The sequence below is a fragment of the Eulemur rufifrons genome, chromosome 1 (assembly GCF_041146395.1).
Source record: "Eulemur rufifrons isolate Redbay chromosome 1, OSU_ERuf_1, whole genome shotgun sequence".
NCBI lineage: Eukaryota > Metazoa > Chordata > Mammalia > Primates > Lemuridae > Eulemur > Eulemur rufifrons.
In genome coordinates this window covers 103,872,501-103,889,914 of record NC_090983.1, presented here as the reverse complement: position 1 = coordinate 103,889,914, position 17,414 = coordinate 103,872,501, and the positions used below count along the sequence as shown (strand labels likewise).

Sequence of the window (17,414 nt, the reverse complement as noted above, 5' to 3'; positions counted from 1 at the left end):
TCGGGGACATCTGGTCGACCAACAAGGATCATGAGGTCCTGGCACGTCACCGGCGAAGGCGTAGGCGGAGGCGTGAGAGAGCCAAGAGGGGGGTTGGTGGTGGAGTGGGGGAGAAAAAAATTCCCACCTTCTGACACGTAGTCAGGTACAGAGGGAGAGGGATTCGAGAAGCCAGGAGCCGCAGAGCCCACTGGCGCAGACGGCCCCACAGAGACTAAGTGTGACAGAGACATTTGGTCGACCAACAAGGACCATGGGGTCCCAGCACGTCACCGGCGGAGGCATAGGCGAAGGCGTGAGAGAGCCGGGGGGGGGGGGGTTGGTGGTGGAGGGGGAGAGAAAAAAAAAGTCCCACCTTCGGACACGTAGTGAGGTACGGAGGGAGAGGGATTCGAGAAGCCCGCAGCCGCAGAGACCTCTGGAGGTGACGGCCCCACAGAGACTAAGTGTGACGGGCACATCTGGTCGACCCCAAGGACCATGGGGTCCCGGGACATCGCCGGCGGAGTCATAGGCGGAGGCATAGGCGGAGGCGTGAGAGAGCCATCGGGCAGGGCTTGGTGGTGGAGGGGGGGAGAAAAAAAAAGTCCCACCTTCAGACACGTAGTGAGGTACGAATGGAGAGGGATTTGAGAAGCCCACAGCCGCAAAGCCCTCTGGCGGCAACGGCCCCGCAGAGACTAAGTGTGATGGGGAAATCTGGTCGTGCCCAAGGACCATGGGGTCTCGGCAGGTCACCGGCACAGGCGTGAGAGAGCCAGCGGGTGGGGGTTGGTGGTGGAGGGACGGAGGAAAAAAAAAGTCTCACCTTTGGACACGTAGTGAGGTATGTAGGGAGAGGGATTCAAGAAGCCTGCAGCTGCAGAGCCCTCTGGGGGCGACGGCCCTGCAGAGACTAAGTGTGACGGGGACATCTGTTCGACTCCAAGGACCATGGGGTCCCAGCACGTCACCAAAGGAGGCGTAGGCAGAGGCGTGAGAGAGCCAGCGGCGGGGGTTGGTGGTGGAGGGGGGGAGAAAAAAGAACTCCCACCTTCGGACACATAGTGAGGTACGGAGGGAGAGGGATTCGAGAAGCCCGCAGCTGCAGAGCCCTCTGGCGGCGAAGGACCCCCAGAGCCTATGTGTGACGGGGACATCTGGTCGACCCCGAGGACCATGGGGTCCCGGCATGTCACCGGTGGGGGTGTAGGCGGAGGCGTCAGGGAGCCAGCGGGTGGGGCTTTCTGGTGGAGGGGGGAAGAAAAAAAAAAGTCCCACCTTCGGACACGTAGTGAGGTATGGAGGGAGAGGGATTTGAGAAGCCCGCAGCCGCAGAGCCCCCGGCGGCGATAGCCCCACAATGTGTGACGGGGACATCTGGTCTACCCCGAGGACCATGGGTTCCTGGCAGGTCACCTGTGGAGGCGTAGGCAGAGGCGTGAGAGAGCCAGCGGGCGGGGGTCGGTGGTGGAGGGGGGCAGAAAAAAAAAGTCCCACCTTCGGACACGTAATGAGGTACGGAGGGAGAGGGATTGGAGAAGCCCACAGCCGCAGTGTCCTCTGGTGGTGACAGCCCCGCAGAGACTAAGTGTGACGGGGACATCTGGCCGACCCCAAGGACCATGGGGTCTCGGCAGGTCACCGGCACAGGCGTGAGAGAGCCAGCGGGCGGGGGTTGGTGGTGGAGGGGGTAGAAAAAAAAACTCCCACCTTCGGACACATAGTGAGGTACGGAAGGAGAGGGAGTAGAGAAGCCCGCAACCGCAGAGCCCTCTGGCAGTGACCCACTCCATAGCGTCGTCAGGGCCAGCCCGCAGAGACTAAGTGTGACAGGGACATCTGGTCGACCCCATGGATCATGGGGTCCCAGCACCGCACCAGTGGAGGTATGGCAGAGGTACGGCGGAGGCGGAGGCGAATCGGAGGAGTGAGCCATCCAGCAGGCAGGGGGTTGTGGTCAGGCGTGGAGGAAAAAAAAAGTCCCACCTTCAGACATGTAGTGAGGTACAAAGGAAGAGGGAGTTCGGAAGCCCACAACCGCACAGCCCTCTGGCGGCGACCCCCTCCATAGCGTCAACGGGGCTGGCCTGCAGAAACTAAGTGTGACGGGGACATCTGGTCTACCCCATGGAAAATGGGGTCCCAGCAGGGCAGCGGCGAATGTGGCAGCGGAGGCGGAGGTGGAGTCGAAAGTGAGCAAGGGGGCGGTGGGTGGCGGTGGAGGGGGCAAGAAAAAAGAAGTCCCACCTTCGGACACGTAGTGAGGTACAGGGGGAGAGGGAGTCGAGAACCCCGCAACCGCAAAGCCCTCTGGCGGCGACCCACTCCATAGTGTCATCAGGGCCGGCCTGCAGAGACTAAGTGTGACAGGGACATCTAGTCGACCCCATGGAACAAGCCAAAAGGAAAAATAAATAAATAAGTCAATAAACAAAACTACGAGAGACAGCCAGGAGACACCACAAGAAAGAAGGTGATCTTCCCAGAGCCGCTTTGTCAGAAGCAGCCTTTTTCTCCACAAGGCGCATCCTCTCAGTCACCTGTCCGCCCCCCCTCCCCCCGTTCCCTGTCCGAGTTTACAAGAAATTCACCATCTCATCTCTCCTTAAGGAGACACCAACATTTCTCTTGAAAAGAAATAAGTGCCACCCGCACGAAACCCTAGAATTCAAAGTGCTTCATGCGGAAGTCTCTGGGCCCACACAGACATACGTCCCATCCCGTGAAAGCCACACGGTTCCTTCAGGAGCTTCCCCTAGATTTCACTGACACCCGAGACGGTGACAGGAAGGAAGGGGGACAGTTTTTCCCCCAGCAGGGCTTCAGGTCTGTGCATCGGTAGTGGGTTGGAGTGCATCTTACGCTTTCTGTGGCCTCTCACACAACCTCTACTGTGACACACGTTCCTGTGAAAATTTCTCTCCCTCACGAACGCGTACCACATTCTGAGACATCAGGGGCCGCCCACCCACGCAAACTTCTCAACCATTCTGAATAGCCAGCCGGCTGTGTCTCATCACAGGTGCGGTCCCGTGATGAATCTTATGGGTGGATCACACCCAAAAGGGTGTTTCCTCAGAAATGGCTAGGAAGCCTCCCAGGATAACCTGGATAGCAGCATATGTTCCTCCTCCTCCTCCTCCGGCTCCCTCTCTTGTGTTCGTGTTTGTTTTCTGCAAATGCCAAGATGGGGCAGGGGTGGGGGACACCATGCCGGGTGGGCGAGCAGATCACCTTGCCCACCACAGGAGGGCGCACACACACACACACACACACACACCCCGGGTCATCACTCTGTAGTCCGCGTGAGTGAGGTGAGGCCCGGAACGGTGCTAGTAGCTTTCCAAGTGGTCAAAAAGAATGCACAATAACTGGACCGAGGCCTGTCTGGATGCTGTAAAGGCCCACTTGAAAACTTATGCTTGCTCGCTAGGTGACCGATGTCCGCTTGACCGATGTCTGTAATTGGAAATACGTACCTTGCGGAGATAAAACAAAGCAATTAACTTGTAACTAAGTGTTTAAACTTTCCAGCTGCCTGTCGTAAAATTGATTGTGCTTGCTTAACGCCTGAAAGAATGTTCCTTAATTGGTGCTATCTGTTTCTGTAAACCTGCTCGCTTAAAGACTGTAACCGAAATGGGGGCCCGAGGCTGGTCCCGGACCCCACAGCTGCGGAGTGAGTGGTATAGTGTTGTTTCAACCGCCGTGCCTAAAGTCACGTAGCTCTAGCTTAGGATAGTCTGAAACCTTCCTGCTTTTTTCGGCTCGGGGCCATTCTCTGTACCTGTACCCTAACAGAGCAGGGGGTGGTCGCTGGCCAGCTAATATAGACTCATGACTTGGCTCAATTCGGTCTCTAGGTTGTCCTGTCTCGCACTCCGTACTATAACAGATGCCATACTGGTTCAACCCAGCTCTGAAGGAAAGAAATGCCGAGCGTTCCACTAGCCGGAGGAAGGCAAAACGCACCTCTGCCTTCCTCGGAGGGCACGTCTGAGTGAACGGGTCGTTCCCCCTGCCCGTCACCCCAAGCCCCTCATCCCGGACCCCACCACACCCGGCCTCGACCTCCTCGGCCCTCCCCACTGGGCCCCATCATGGCCTCTGGAGCCTGGGCTCTCTCTCCAGGCACTGCCCCCCGCCCCCACCCCGGGACCTGAGATCCAGGGCGTCTGTCTCCCAGGCCTCCCAGCTGTCTTGACTTGCGGACTCAGTGCCTGCTCTGCCAGAGAGACCTCTTGCTGCGGGGTGGCTCTCAGTGGCTGCATCTCAGGCCGAGCCATCCTGGCCTTGGCCACCCGTCTAACGTGCCCCCCACCATCCGCGTGGCCGCTGGCGTCAGGCTTCGGTGCCGTAGTGCCACCCTGCCTCCCTTCCGGGGGAATCCCACGCTGCCTCGGGCCCATTATGACCTGGAAGCTGCACCTGTGGGGTCTGCCCATTCCCCCCCCCGCCACACACACACGTCACCCCCCGGTCCCCCCATAGGGGTTAGGAAGAAGGCAACACTTTCTGGTACAAGGGTTGAACTGAAGGGGCGAGTGAGTGGCCACCTGGCAGGGGCATCACAACAGATGGCTGAAGAAGTCAGCCGCCGAGTGCAGAAATGTCACGGAACTTGAGGTGCCACTGCCCTGCTGAGATAGGGCCAGGGCAGGCTTTAAAAGGCTAAAATTCTCCCTGCCTTTGGTACGTTAATACAGAACCCATGGTCCTTTCTAATTTTTGATTCCCGGAGAGGCAGGAAGTATTCCGAATGGCCACGCCATGGCTTTTTTAAATTGCCCACAAGGCCTTCTCCGACCCAGCGGGTCAGGGGTTTGCTTTGGTGTTACATCGTGGTAAAAGAGACATCCCACAGCAGTGACCATGTCCATCGACTCCGTCGGTGCTCTCAGGCTCGTAGTCCCACTTTTCAGACAAGCCTGGATGGCCACTCCGTGTCACTCTTTGCCAAATGCCAGCCACTCTCCTCCCCGCCCCGCATCCCCCATTTGGCCACCACAACTCTTCATCCCCAGGCGCCCTCCGGTAAAGTGTGCTCCTGTCTGTACACCTACTCCGTTGGGGGCGGGGAGGGAGGTGGCACAAGAGGTGGCTGGTGGCCGGAGCAGGCCCGCCACCTTGAGTGTGTGGAACAGCGCTGAGGATTTCCTAAGGGAAGAAAGAGGGTGGGGAAAGCGAGAGAGCATCTCCTCCTCGTGAACCTCACAGATGATTGAGGACAAACAGGCCTGCACGGGGAGGGGGGGGGCAGGGAGGGTGCCGAGTCTGCACCAGAGAAAATGGCTTTGTGGGGGGGGGTGGGAGGGGAAGAGGGCAGAAAGATTTTCTGTCTTTTTAAAACTTCCCCCAGGCTTTTGGGAACTTGCAGCCCGGCCTGCATCCCTGAGGCACGTTAACTCTTTGGTTGTAACTCCAGGTGGCCCCCAGGGTGGGCGGCCCACAGAGTTCAAGGGCTTTCTTCTCAGCAGAGACGGGACCTTTAGAACAGCTAACTGCAGTAATTGCCTGAAGCTGAGAACCAACCCTCCCTCCTTTAAAACCTCTGTATTTCTGCCTAGGCCTATGTTCACGAAATTTGGGGGTTTGAGACTGAGAAGCTCTACCCTATTTATTTCCTCCTTTGTCAGCAAAGTAGACTCTCTGTTTTCTTACTCCTCATACCGCTTGTCCTCGTTATTCGGCCTCGTGGACAAGCAGCTGAGCTTTCGGTCACAAGTCCACACCCCAGGGTGGAGGGGTCCAATCCACCCCTGTCCAGACCTGGGCCCTTCCTGCCTCCCTCCAGAGACGATCTGTTTGGCAGCCCAGCCGCCTTGGACTGGGCCACAAGGAGGACACAAAGTAAAGACCCAGCCCCCCTCCCCACACACACACGGTAGTGGCGGTGGGTGGCAGTTCTCCAAGGGTTTGGGGCTTTTCCTGAGGCAGGAGACGGAGGGGACTGATTTCTTCAGAGCTCCGTCCGCTCCCCCATGCGCTGTGCCGCCTGGAAGCGGCAGCTCGCGGGGCGGGGTCGGGGCTGAAAGCGGCTCCGCCCGAGAGAAGCCCGAGGCGGCTACGTGCGAGCGCGCATGCGCAGTCAGCGCAGTGAGTGGGGGAGGGGTGGAAACCGGCGGAAGGGCTCCGCCGGGGCCGGCCATCTGTGCGGCCAGGCTAGGGGTTTCCCTCTTGGGCCGGGAGCTCGTACCCCGCCCCCAGCCCGCAGGCAATCCCGAGGGGCAGAAGCACGACTTGCTGGGCACCTCGGGCGAAGCGGTCGCGGTGGCTGGGTTACGTGGGGCCCAGACGAGTCTCTGGTTCTGGGAGCGGCACCTCCCCCACGCGCCTCTCCTCTTGGGCCTTCACCCCCCCCCCCGCTCCGGCCCCAGGGGAGGGGAGGAGTGGGGGGCAGGGAGACGACCTCAGGGAGGAGCCAGACCAACTGAATGAAAGCTTTTCATGAACTTGTGTGTCTTTCCCAGGGAAACACTATTTCTGGAGTCTATGAACTAAAATAAAATCTTAAGCCGCCCCCCGCCCGCCACCGCCAGCTGACCCGTCCCGTGGTTGGCCCAGGGAACCCTAGAAAAACCCTTAAACCTGAGCTGCTGCCCCGCAAGGACAGGGGAAGTCAGACACCCCTCCCTGATGGAGTCAGATTTTATAACAATGAGATACTGAATGTCCGACGGGCCTAAGGCCAGGCAAGACAAAGCTTAACGCATATCTAGCAGGCCAACCCTTTACTGAACTACAGGGCACTTGAGTTTTGGGTAAACTGTCCAGTGGCTTGTCTGTGATTAGCAGACCTCCTTACCTTAACTGAAAACATGATGCAAAGCCTTTAGGCAGAGGTTCATTTATGTCATCAATTGCAAATCAAAGAATCTTTAAACCCAGCTGTAAACCTGTAAACACCGCTCCCTCCCTCCCCCGCCCCCCCAACTGCCAGATGTCCTGCCTTTTCAGCCCAGACCAATGTACCCCTTCCATGTTTTGATTTGTGATTTTACATGTAATTCCTGTCTCCCTAAAATGTATGAAGCCAAACTGTAACCCACCCCACCACAATGGGTCCGCTTGCTCAAGGCTTCTTGGGCGTAGCTCTCTGGGCCATGATCACGGCCGTTGGGCTCAGAATAAAACTCTTTAAATTATTTTGCAGTGATTTGGGGTTCTTTTCCATGGACGAGTCAATCGTGTTCACATTATTTTAGCCTTGGGAGCTTTTTCTTTTCTATTATGTCTGATCCTGATCGCTAGCCAGGTATTCATTCATATTTTTGGTTGGTGGTGGTGCTCAAGCTCGTCTTTGTACATCCCAAATTGGCGTAAGCCACCGTGAATATGTTTTACACCTTCCAAGAGCTAGCGCTTATTGCCGTATCATAACCAGGGCTCACAGCAATTTTTCTTTTTTTTTTTAAAGCTGCTTCCACTTTCCACCTAGGTATACATACGAGTATACCCTTTAAATGAATGCTTGCATCGAGGAACCAGGAAGTGGTTTTTGTTGTTGTTGCTGTTGTTGTTTTCCCCCAGTCATTTATCTGCTCCTCAACCCTCATTATTTATCACACACACACACACACACACACACCCCATCTCTGTAGAAAAGCTCACGGAGATTGTTCATCCACCGCGTGCTTTCTGTTGACAGTATCTGAGACGATAAGGAGCACCATGCATTCTGTTCTAAGAGAAAAATTGCATATATCAGTATGATTATATATTACTTCTTGTGTGAATTTAGTGGATCTCATAAAAGCTGATCTTGATTTTCACAGCAGAGAAAAGTGGGCTTCTGTTTTGGTTTTGTTTTTGTTTTTCTGGAGGGGTGGTGTCTTCACATAAGTGATCATCTTTATAAGTATGCTATATCCGAGAAATTTCAGAAAGCTGCAAAGAGTGACTTGTTGACAATGCTTGCATTGAATGATGTATCTGAATCTGTGAATCGAAGGGGTCAGCATCTGACCAGAAAGCACTGTTAGAGGAAGAGGTGTTTCGGGTCTTTTCCTAAATTGTATCTGCCTAAGGCGGAAAATATTTCTGTTTCCCTATGACATGGTATTTTCCTCACAAGCAGTGTTAATGGCTCCATATGTCTCTAGACTGGCTGCAGAGCAGAGACTCCATGGTCTCCACTACTTGACTCTGTCTGTCCAAGAATGGCCTCCACAGCTCTCCTCTGTGAGATATCCACTCTCAGAGGTGGCACGGTATGGTGGGTAGGGGGATATGCTGGATTTTGAAAACTCAGAGTTTGAACCCCAGTGCTTTATTTCTTAGCAACATGAACTTTGTCAGATCACATCACCCTGCTGAAGCCCAGTCACCTAAAGGGTAGAAAATGCAATGGATAGATTGACGCTTCTCTTCTCTTCTCCTCTCTTCTTTCTCTGTTTCTTTCTTTCCTTGTGTCTTCCTGTCTCTCTCTCTCTCTCTCTCTCTCTCTCTTTCTTTTTGTCTTTTTCTTTTTTTTTCTTTTGACGGGCCCTCACTCTGTTTCCCAGACTAAAGTGCAGTAGCATCATCGTAGATCACTGCAACTTCAAACTCCTGGCCTCAAGCGATCCTTTCCCCCTAGGCTTCCCAAAGTGCTAGGATGCAGTTTTATTTTTATCTGTGACACCATGGGAGGAAATATCTTTTAGGGTCATAGGGTCAGAAATTTAGATCTCTTCTTTGAACTCATGGTAGCGGCTAACTGGGATTTTCAGTGTGTAAACGTAGGCCACTTGTAATTTCACCAGTACTCCCGTTACTTGTCATCTATTCAGGAGGTGAACTCTTCTTCCCCTACCATCTACTGTTCAAACGCGTTGGCCACAAGGATAATTTGAATATCAGATTCAGAGCACAAATAATTAAGGTCCTGTAGCGTTAATAAGTAAAAGGGGCCACACACAAACCTGTGGAAGTCTGTGTCCCTTCCGGTTTTTTTTTTTTGTTTGTTTGTTTGTTTGTTTTTGGGTCCCCCCCCCCCCGAGACTGAGTCTCACTCTGTTGCCCGGGCTAGAGAGAGTGCCGTGGCGTCAGCCTAGCTCACAGCAACCTCAAACTCCTGGGCTCAGTCGATACTCCTGCCTCAGGCTCCCCATGAGCTGGGACCACAGGCATGTGCCACCATGCCTGGCTAATTTTTTTCTATATATTTTTAGTTGTCTGGCCAATTTCTTTCTATATTTTTAGTAGAGACGGGGGGGGGGGTCTCACTCTCGCTCGGGCTGGTCTCGAACTCCTGACTTTGAACGATCCTCCCGCCTCGGCCTCCCAGAGTGCTAAGTTTACAGGCCTGAGGCAACACGTCCGGCCTGTGTCCATTCTTTAATGTTGTGTGTTGCTCAGTTATGAAAAGGCAAGGGAACATAAAATCCGAGTTTTAGGATGACTTATAGGCTCAGTATTCTTTTTTTTTTTTTTTTTTTGCCTCCTCTAAGCCTATGTGAATATCAAGGAGGGTAAAAAATTCAGTGTTCTCAGTTCAGTGCCCAACCAACCTCTGTTTCCAGAGTAAAAATTGAGCATCCTATTACACCTTTATTTCCCTTTGGTATGCTAAGGCCCAACTCGGCAGAGAGGTCACTGTTTATTCTCTTTGCTAAGATCACATGTGCCATAGTCTGTCTGCTTTGTCTCCTTTAGGGGTAATCATCCAATCTTACCCGGGCCCCTCACATCCTCGTGACAATAGGCCTCCTTGGTTTACTGAAATAGAAAAGACTGGCTCATCAGCAATGTTTGATTGGTTGCTTCAGAAACAAATGCTGTTCTGCTTTCTTTACTATGTTTTGTTTTTTTTTTTTCCTTCTTTCTTCCGTCAGACCCAATCCGATATAGGTGGGAGAGAAGGTAACCGGAGCCTCTTGAAAAACCGAAGTGAACCAAAGCGAGCTCACAGATTCAGATAGAAATCAGGAGGAAGAAAAATTGAGAGATAACATGGATTTTCTGTCTAGCGGGTGTTCTCACACTTCAATTTTACCAGAAGCGTTAGGTAGGATGACGATGACGATAATTGTGACAAACACTATTCTCATTGGACAGATAAGGAGGCAGGCTCAGAGTGACGAGTAACCTGGGCCTAAATATATCGCTAAGAAGCATCATAGTGTGTTCCTTGGTTACGCTGTTTTGTGAAGCTCAAAAAGTTTGGGGTGCGCGTGCGAGTGCGTCCATGTGCATACGCAATCATAGGTGTTCTAGTAAAACGGATATGAGGTAGGATTTCCCATACCTTCAATGATTTCATGTCCTGCAGGAACATAATGTTCCGGGATCAGGTTTTTATTCTGCCTTCTGTGCCACATGCTCAACATGCCTGTGACTTTACAGCCGAGACTTGCTCAGGGGGAGCCCATTCTCATCTTCTGGGAGGTTCTGCTAATCTTTAAAAGACAAGGACATAGGAAGATGATCCTATAACAACGACTGTGACCACGATTAAAGGCTTACTGTTTACCACACGTGCTTCTGTGGGCTTTGCCTGCATTTGCTTTTTCACTCTGCACAATATCCCTGTGGGGTAGGCACCATGATTTCTGCATTTGCAGATGAAGAGGCTGAGGCTCAAGAGGATTTATGACTCGCCAAGTTACCAAACACAGAGTGTCGTCCAGGTAGCCAGTCCAGGTCCCCCCGGCTCTGCAGCCACTCTGCAATGCTGATTCTGAGCCTGACCGTTTCATCACTGGTGGCTCCCTGAGAACCTTGACTCGGCCCCCTTCCTTAGTTCACTTGGGAAACATATTCATGTGTGTGTATTTCTCTCCTTCCCTCTCCCACCCCCCCTCTCTGTTTTAGTTTTTATTATTTTGAAAAGTGCATAGAACGATAAAAACTTTAAAAGTAGGAAAAAGCTTACAGAACACATAAGGACACAGAGAAAGAAAATATCTGTGTACAACAGTGCAACGCATTTGTGTTTTAAGTCGTGGTGTTGCAAAAGAGTCCAAAAGTTTAAAAGAAAGAAAAACAAACAAACAAACAAACAGACAAACAAAAAAAAAACCAAACCACCATGGAAAAGTTTATGAAGTGAAAACACTTACAGTAAGCTAAGGTTAATGTATTATTGAAGAAAGAAATTTCTAAAGGTAAATGTCGTGCGGCCTAAGTGTCCAGGGTTTATGAAAACCTACAGTAAGTAATGTCCTAGGCCTTCACATTCACTCACCACTCACCGCCAACTCACAGACTCACCCAGAGCAACCTCCCGCCCGCCCTGCAAGCTCCATTCACCGTAAGTGCCCTGGCCAGGTGTCCCACTGCACAGAAACCTATTAGACTGCATTTCTTCCCATTACTATCAGTAGTTGTACATTTCTTAGGACTGTAGGCCTACGATACACCTCCAGGCATAGTTAGGGGTTGGGAAGAGGAGGGAAGAGGCCATTCTTCATTTATTAATTGGGTAGCATGGGGGCAGGGGAGGCAGTTTCCTCCTTCTCCTCCTCGTCCCCCTTCTCTCTTGTTTTGCTTCTCCCTCTCTTGTTTTTCTTTATTCCTCTCCCAGTTCCCCCTTCCATCGTCTCGATGGATTTGGATGAGACATAGACATTTTCTACGTCAGGCCTTAATCATACCGAGGGAGCAGGAGAAAAGTAAGCTGCCTACCATGACACAATGGAATAGAAGTTTGTCAGCCATTGACTGCTGTGGCATTCTGACATTTAGTGTCTTCAGGACATTCTATATTTCTGCTATCCCACTAGAATATATCTCCTCGATCACTACTGTGTGGCCACATCCCAGCTGTTTCGTGAGCCACCCTCAATGTTCGTGACAATGTAGTGTGGGGACTCCCTCCATCTGGTGCCTTAAACTCGCACATTTGGGGTTTTGTATCAGGATAGCAAAGCGATCGCCTTTAAATAACCTGGCTGGCCATGGTGGCTCATGCCCGTGATCCCAGCAACTTGGGAGGCAGAGACGGGAGCGTGACTTGAGCCCAGCAGCTGGAGACCAGCCTGGGTAACACGATGAGACCTCATCTCTACCAACAAAAAAAAGAAAAAAGAAAAATTATGGCGGGTGTGGCAGCATTTGCCTATAGTCCCAGCTACTCAGAAGGCTGAGGCAGAGAGGATCACTTAAGCCCTGGATTTGGAGCTTGCTGTGAGCTACAATCAGGCCAAGGCAGCCTGGGAGAGGACAGAGTGAAAGAAATCCTGTCTCAAAAAAAAAAAAAAAAGAAAAGAAAAGAAAAGAAAGAAAACAAGACCGATAACACAACACAACTTAGAAGACTTGGTGTTACCGAAAGCTCGGCCACTTGCCCACGAGGCCGAATAATGAGGACAAGCTGTTTGAGGAGGAAGGAAAGAGAGAGTCTATTTTGCCGGTAAAGGAGAAAATAGGGTAGACCTTCCCATCTCAAGCCTCCGAATTTCCCCGAACATAGGGCTAGGCAGAAACACAGAGCTTTTAATGAGGGGGGGAGGGGTTCTCAGCTTTAGCGATGATTGTGGTTAATTATTTCAATCGTCCAGGCTCTGCCAAAAACAAAGCCTGTGAACTCTGCCGGCCGCCCACCTGGGGGGGCGGGGGGGGGGCAGGGGACCACTTGGGAGTTTTAAGAAAAGATTTAACCTGCCTTGGGGACATAGGCCAGACTACAAGCTCCCAAAAGTGGTGGTGGTGGTGGTGGTGGTGGTGGGGAGCGTAAAACGACAGAACGTCTTTGTGTCCTTTATTGGTTTCTCCTTTTTCCCCCCTAGGTGCCAAAAGACCTGAGACTGATGCCGAAAAGAAATAGGTACAGGCGCCCACGTGCGCACACAAAGATATACGATCGAATACATCGTGTTGACAGTCGGGGAAACTGGAAGATGATGGGGAAGTATCACGAGCAACTTTGTATTTCTTCCAGGACAGGAAAATGGACACGAAGAGAAAAATTCATCGTTCTCGGCGTAGGATAAAAAGCCACATCTTGTTATATAATATAATTCATTCTGTGATTTAAGTTTTTATACGATATGATATTCGATAAGCCTAAAAAACAAGATAAAAGAGAAACAAACAAAAGGGAAAAAATAAAAATAAAAAAGACGACGGGCAGAGGCCTATGGTCCCGGGAGGAGGCAGAGAGCCGGAGGAGGGGCGCCTCCCGCAGACAACAGGGCGGGTGGGCGGAGACCCGCTAGAGGCTAGGGCTGCCCCGGGCAGGCCCAGAGCTGCGGGCCCGGGAAGAAGAGGGTGGGAGCATCCGGACCGTGCTCTCCTCCCCGCCCTCCACACCTCCCGGGAGTCAGCTCTTAAACTCCCAACGTCACCTGACTTTCCGGATCCCGAGGTCTGATCAAAGTGGCCGCTAGGTGACACCCAACAACCGCTGCCGCTGTCGGTGTCATCCTGAAAAGAACGGACCCTATGACTGACGGGGATGGGGCGGGGTGGGGGTGGGGCGCACAGTGGGTGGCTCGACCAGCTCCCCTTCCGCCTCGGAGCGGATCGGATCATCTGGAGCTTTATCCAGAGAGGAGAGAGTGCCCCTGGGTGTGTGCTAGAAGCCGGAGGGTTGGGGCAGGGACCTACCCAAGAGAGAAGTAGAGTACAGGGAGTTTCAGAGTTGACCCACTCACGATCTCGCCCTGGTCAATACAAGAGTGGCAATATCTGTCACCGTGGAATGAACACTTGGTACCGAAGACCTTTGTCTATGCTGGCCCTCTATGCCTAGGGGGGGCATGTGGCCAGAATCTGACATCCTAAACGTCTTCGTAGAAAGAATTTGGGGGTGGGGGTGGGGGAGAGAGACAGAAAAAGAAAAGAAAGGGGGAAAGAAATGGCTGCCACAAAACTATCAGAACAGAGAAGCGGCCGATAGGGCCTATCTGGTTAAGTTCTTTCCCTACTCAGAGAATGACTTGACGTAGCTGACGTCACTGCAGTCAGGCCACGTTCCGGTGGACACAGAGAGTCAGGGATAGAATTTCACGCTCGGCACTGTCTCTCATGACAGCGGGAAGGTGGAGGGTGGCTGAGGGTTCTATGCTCCTTATCACACACCGTCAGGTAGGTCAGGTAAAATTGAGGACAGATTTCCAGTGTTTCGAGAAAGGAAGAGCACTCGTGCAGGCCATCTATCTGTACGTGGGAGAGTGTCCCCGAAAAGTGGCTTTAAGTGCCGGGATGTGCCTAGGCCAAGAAGGTACACGATCCTGAGTGAGAATGGTCTGTCCCATAGAGTCAGTCAGTAGGAGGCCACCGGTCGAGACGGAACTGCCCCCCCCACCCGCCCCCGCCCCCGCCCCCGGCCCCGCCCCAGCCCCACAGAGCAGACAGACTCAGAATGGAGTCACTCGGTGCCAGTGCCCTGCCCGGGTGCCCCATCATTCAACCGAACTGGGAAACAGGTGGGCTTTCCGACCCTCGGGAGGGAGCTTCATGGCGGGCGGACAGATCAGAAGGGGCCCGGCTCCCTTGAGCGGGCAGGCTGGGGACGGTCAGTGGGGTCTCTTGACAGGAGGCACCACGGAACCCTTGAGGCAATGTCGGGGGCACCTATGTTGCAGTCCAAAGCTAGCATCTGAGAAGTCGTCCCGAAAGAATGATGGCGTCAACAAGTCCCCTCCGTTCAAGAAACGAGATTCATTTCTAGAGGAGGGCCACCCACGTGGGAGAACCGTAGGCTTCCTGTGGACATTCTCTTCAAAAGGCAATTCACTCAGCGGAGTGAAAATCGGAAAAATCGCTGTCCTCTGACACAGCTGCAGAGAAAAGATGGCACCAAAATCAATGAAACACACACACACACCTCCTCCCATCTGAACGAGCACTCCGGACGGTCACATAGGGAGAGCGACGGGCTCTCTTCCCACCCTGTGGTTTTCTACCTTTCGTTGCGGTTTTTTCCCTCAGTGGATAGAGGAGGAGACACAGGGGGCTCAGCCGGCTTGCCAGTGGGTTTATCATCCTCTGTGAGTATCAACACGCGACACCACCTAAGTGAAGGAACACACCGGTGTTTCATGTCATGTGGCTCAATGCCTGGCAGATACGAGCCTCTGCAGGCCTCCTCGTGACCGACAGGACGTCGCCTTGGACACGGACACATCTTGTCCCTCCCTCCCGAGGCGACAGGCGGTTCCGTACCTCCTCGGGGCCAGGGCACAGTCTGCCTAGGCACCTACAACACGTGTGGCAACAGCCTCGATGGCTCTGCCATGAGAAGGAACTCCCGTGGCACGGGGGTGGGGTGGGGGGGGTCGGGTGCTGAAGAATTCAGCTGAGTGAAGGAATGCCACGGGATTCAGAGTGCCATCGGTGGGCTGAGAGGCGAGCAGGGCGGGCTTTGAAAGGGTAACATTCTCCCTGCCTTCCGTCTGTCTGTGAATACAGAACGTACACGCCAGGCGGGGTGGCTCACGCCTGTAATCCTAGCACTCTGGGAGGCAGAGGCGGGTGGATCGCTCAAGGTCGGGAGTTCGAGACCAGCCTGAGCAAGAGCGAGACCCCCATCTCTACTAAAAATAGAAAGAAACTATATATCTAAAAATATATACAGAAACAATATCTAAAAATATATACAGAAAAATATTAGCCGGGCACGGTGGCGCATGCCTGTAGTCCCAGGTACTCGGGAGGCTGGGGCAGTAGGATCGCTTGAGCCCAGGAGTTTGAGGTTGCTGTGAGCTAGGCTGACGCCACGGCACTCTAGTCTGGGCAACAGAGTGAGACTCTGTTTCAAAAAAAAAAAAAATATATATATATATATACACACACACACACACACACACACGTATATCCAATTAGCTGGGCATGCTGGCACATGCCTGTAATCCCAGCTACTCGGGAGGCTGAGGCAGTCTGATCGCTTGAGCCCAGGAGTTTGAGATTGCTGTGAGCTAGGCTGACGCCATGGCACTCTAGCCAGGGCAACAGAACGAGAGACTCTGTCAGAAAGAAAAGAAGAGCAAGAGCGAGAGAGCGAGAGAAAGAAAGAAAGGAAGAGAGAGAAAGGAAAGAGAAGGAAGGGGGGAGATAGAGAGAGAGAGAGAGAGAGAAGAAAACTATTAAAAAATTCGGGACCAGATCCATCGGTCGGTACTCAGAAGCGTGACGATCGGGTGTTCCCGAGCACGTGTGAGATGTGTCTTCTCCCTGACGCTGTGTTTCCTCCACACACACATCACCCATCTGCCGTGGAAAAAAAGCAACAAAAAGAGAGAAAGAGATTAAGAAGGGAAAATGGAAACAGGGCAAAAGAGGAAGAAAGAAAGAAATTTCGAAAAAAAGAGACCAAAGTCACAGCGAGAAGGAAGAATACTGAGCCCAGAGCGACATCTAGTGACCACACCGTCACAAGCACCCTAGGGCCCCAATTCGCCAGAGACATCTGGTGGACCCCAGGGCAACATGTGGTCGACCTGGGGCCATGGCGTCTGCAGCCGATTCCCAGGCGGGCACACGAGCCCGGGGAAACTCATTCTCAGCGCGGGGAGGAGGGGAGGGGAAATAATAGCAAAGTCACACCAGATCCCTTTCTAGCTCATAAACGTGTTGATTGCGTGTTCACGCGCACGTGTGAGAAGGGCCTCCTGGTGTGTCGGCACGTCACCCGCGTGATGTGAAACCATGAATCCGGGGGGGGGGGGGCGGAAAGGCGGGCAGGAAAAGGCAAAGAGAGAATAGATAAAATGAAAGGGCCAAAAAGAAAGTCACACAGTAGGGTAGGGGAGTGAGAGCAAGTCGAAAGACTGCAGACAGAAACTCCGAGAGGAGAGGAATGCTCCGGAGCGCCCCTCGCCCCGCGCGAGAAGAATACCGATCGCAGGGTGACCCCTAGGGGCAGCGGGGCCAGAGAGACCAAATCCGTCCCGAAGCCTCCCCGTCAGGATGACAACCACAGACCAGACATCTGGTCAACCACCCAAGGACCAGACATCTGGTCAAGCAGCGAACCCATGCAGAGGCCGCATGCAGCAGCGACATCTGCTCGACCACCCAGGGTGCTCCCTGCCGGGAGGGTGTGTCTCTATGTGTGTGTGTGGGGGGGGGAGATTGCGATGAAAGTCACGCCAGGTCCCGGGATAGTTCGTGAGCGTGATAATTGCGTGTGTGTGGAGAAAAAAGGGGGCGGGGCGATAGGGAGTAAAGAAAGGAGGAGCGGGCTAGCGGGCAAGCGGAGGGGTGGGGAAGGAGAGAGAGTCGAGAAGCCCGCAACCGCAGCGCCCCCTGGCGGTGACCCCCCTCCATAGCATCGACAGGGCCAAGCAGGCAGAGACTAAGTGCGACGGGACATCTGGTCAACCCCAAGGACCATGGGATCCCGGCATGAAACCCGCGGAGGACGAGGAGGAGGAGGAGGAGGAGGAGGAGGAGGAGGCGGCGGCGGCGGCGGGCTAGGCGGCCGCCGCGGCCGCGGCGTGGGCGGCGGCGGCGGCAGCGGAGGAGGGCTAGGCCGCGGCGGGCTAGGCGGCGGCCGCCGCGTGGGC

At 53.4% G+C, this 17,414-nt stretch overlaps 1 pseudogene; it reads left to right on the top strand.

Annotated features, from left to right (window-relative positions):
- The first annotated feature begins 16,455 nt into the window (after nucleotides 1-16,455).
- On the top strand, nucleotides 16,456-16,547 carry LOC138388153 (small nucleolar RNA U13; annotated as a pseudogene).
- The last annotated feature ends 867 nt before the right edge of the window (nucleotides 16,548-17,414 follow it).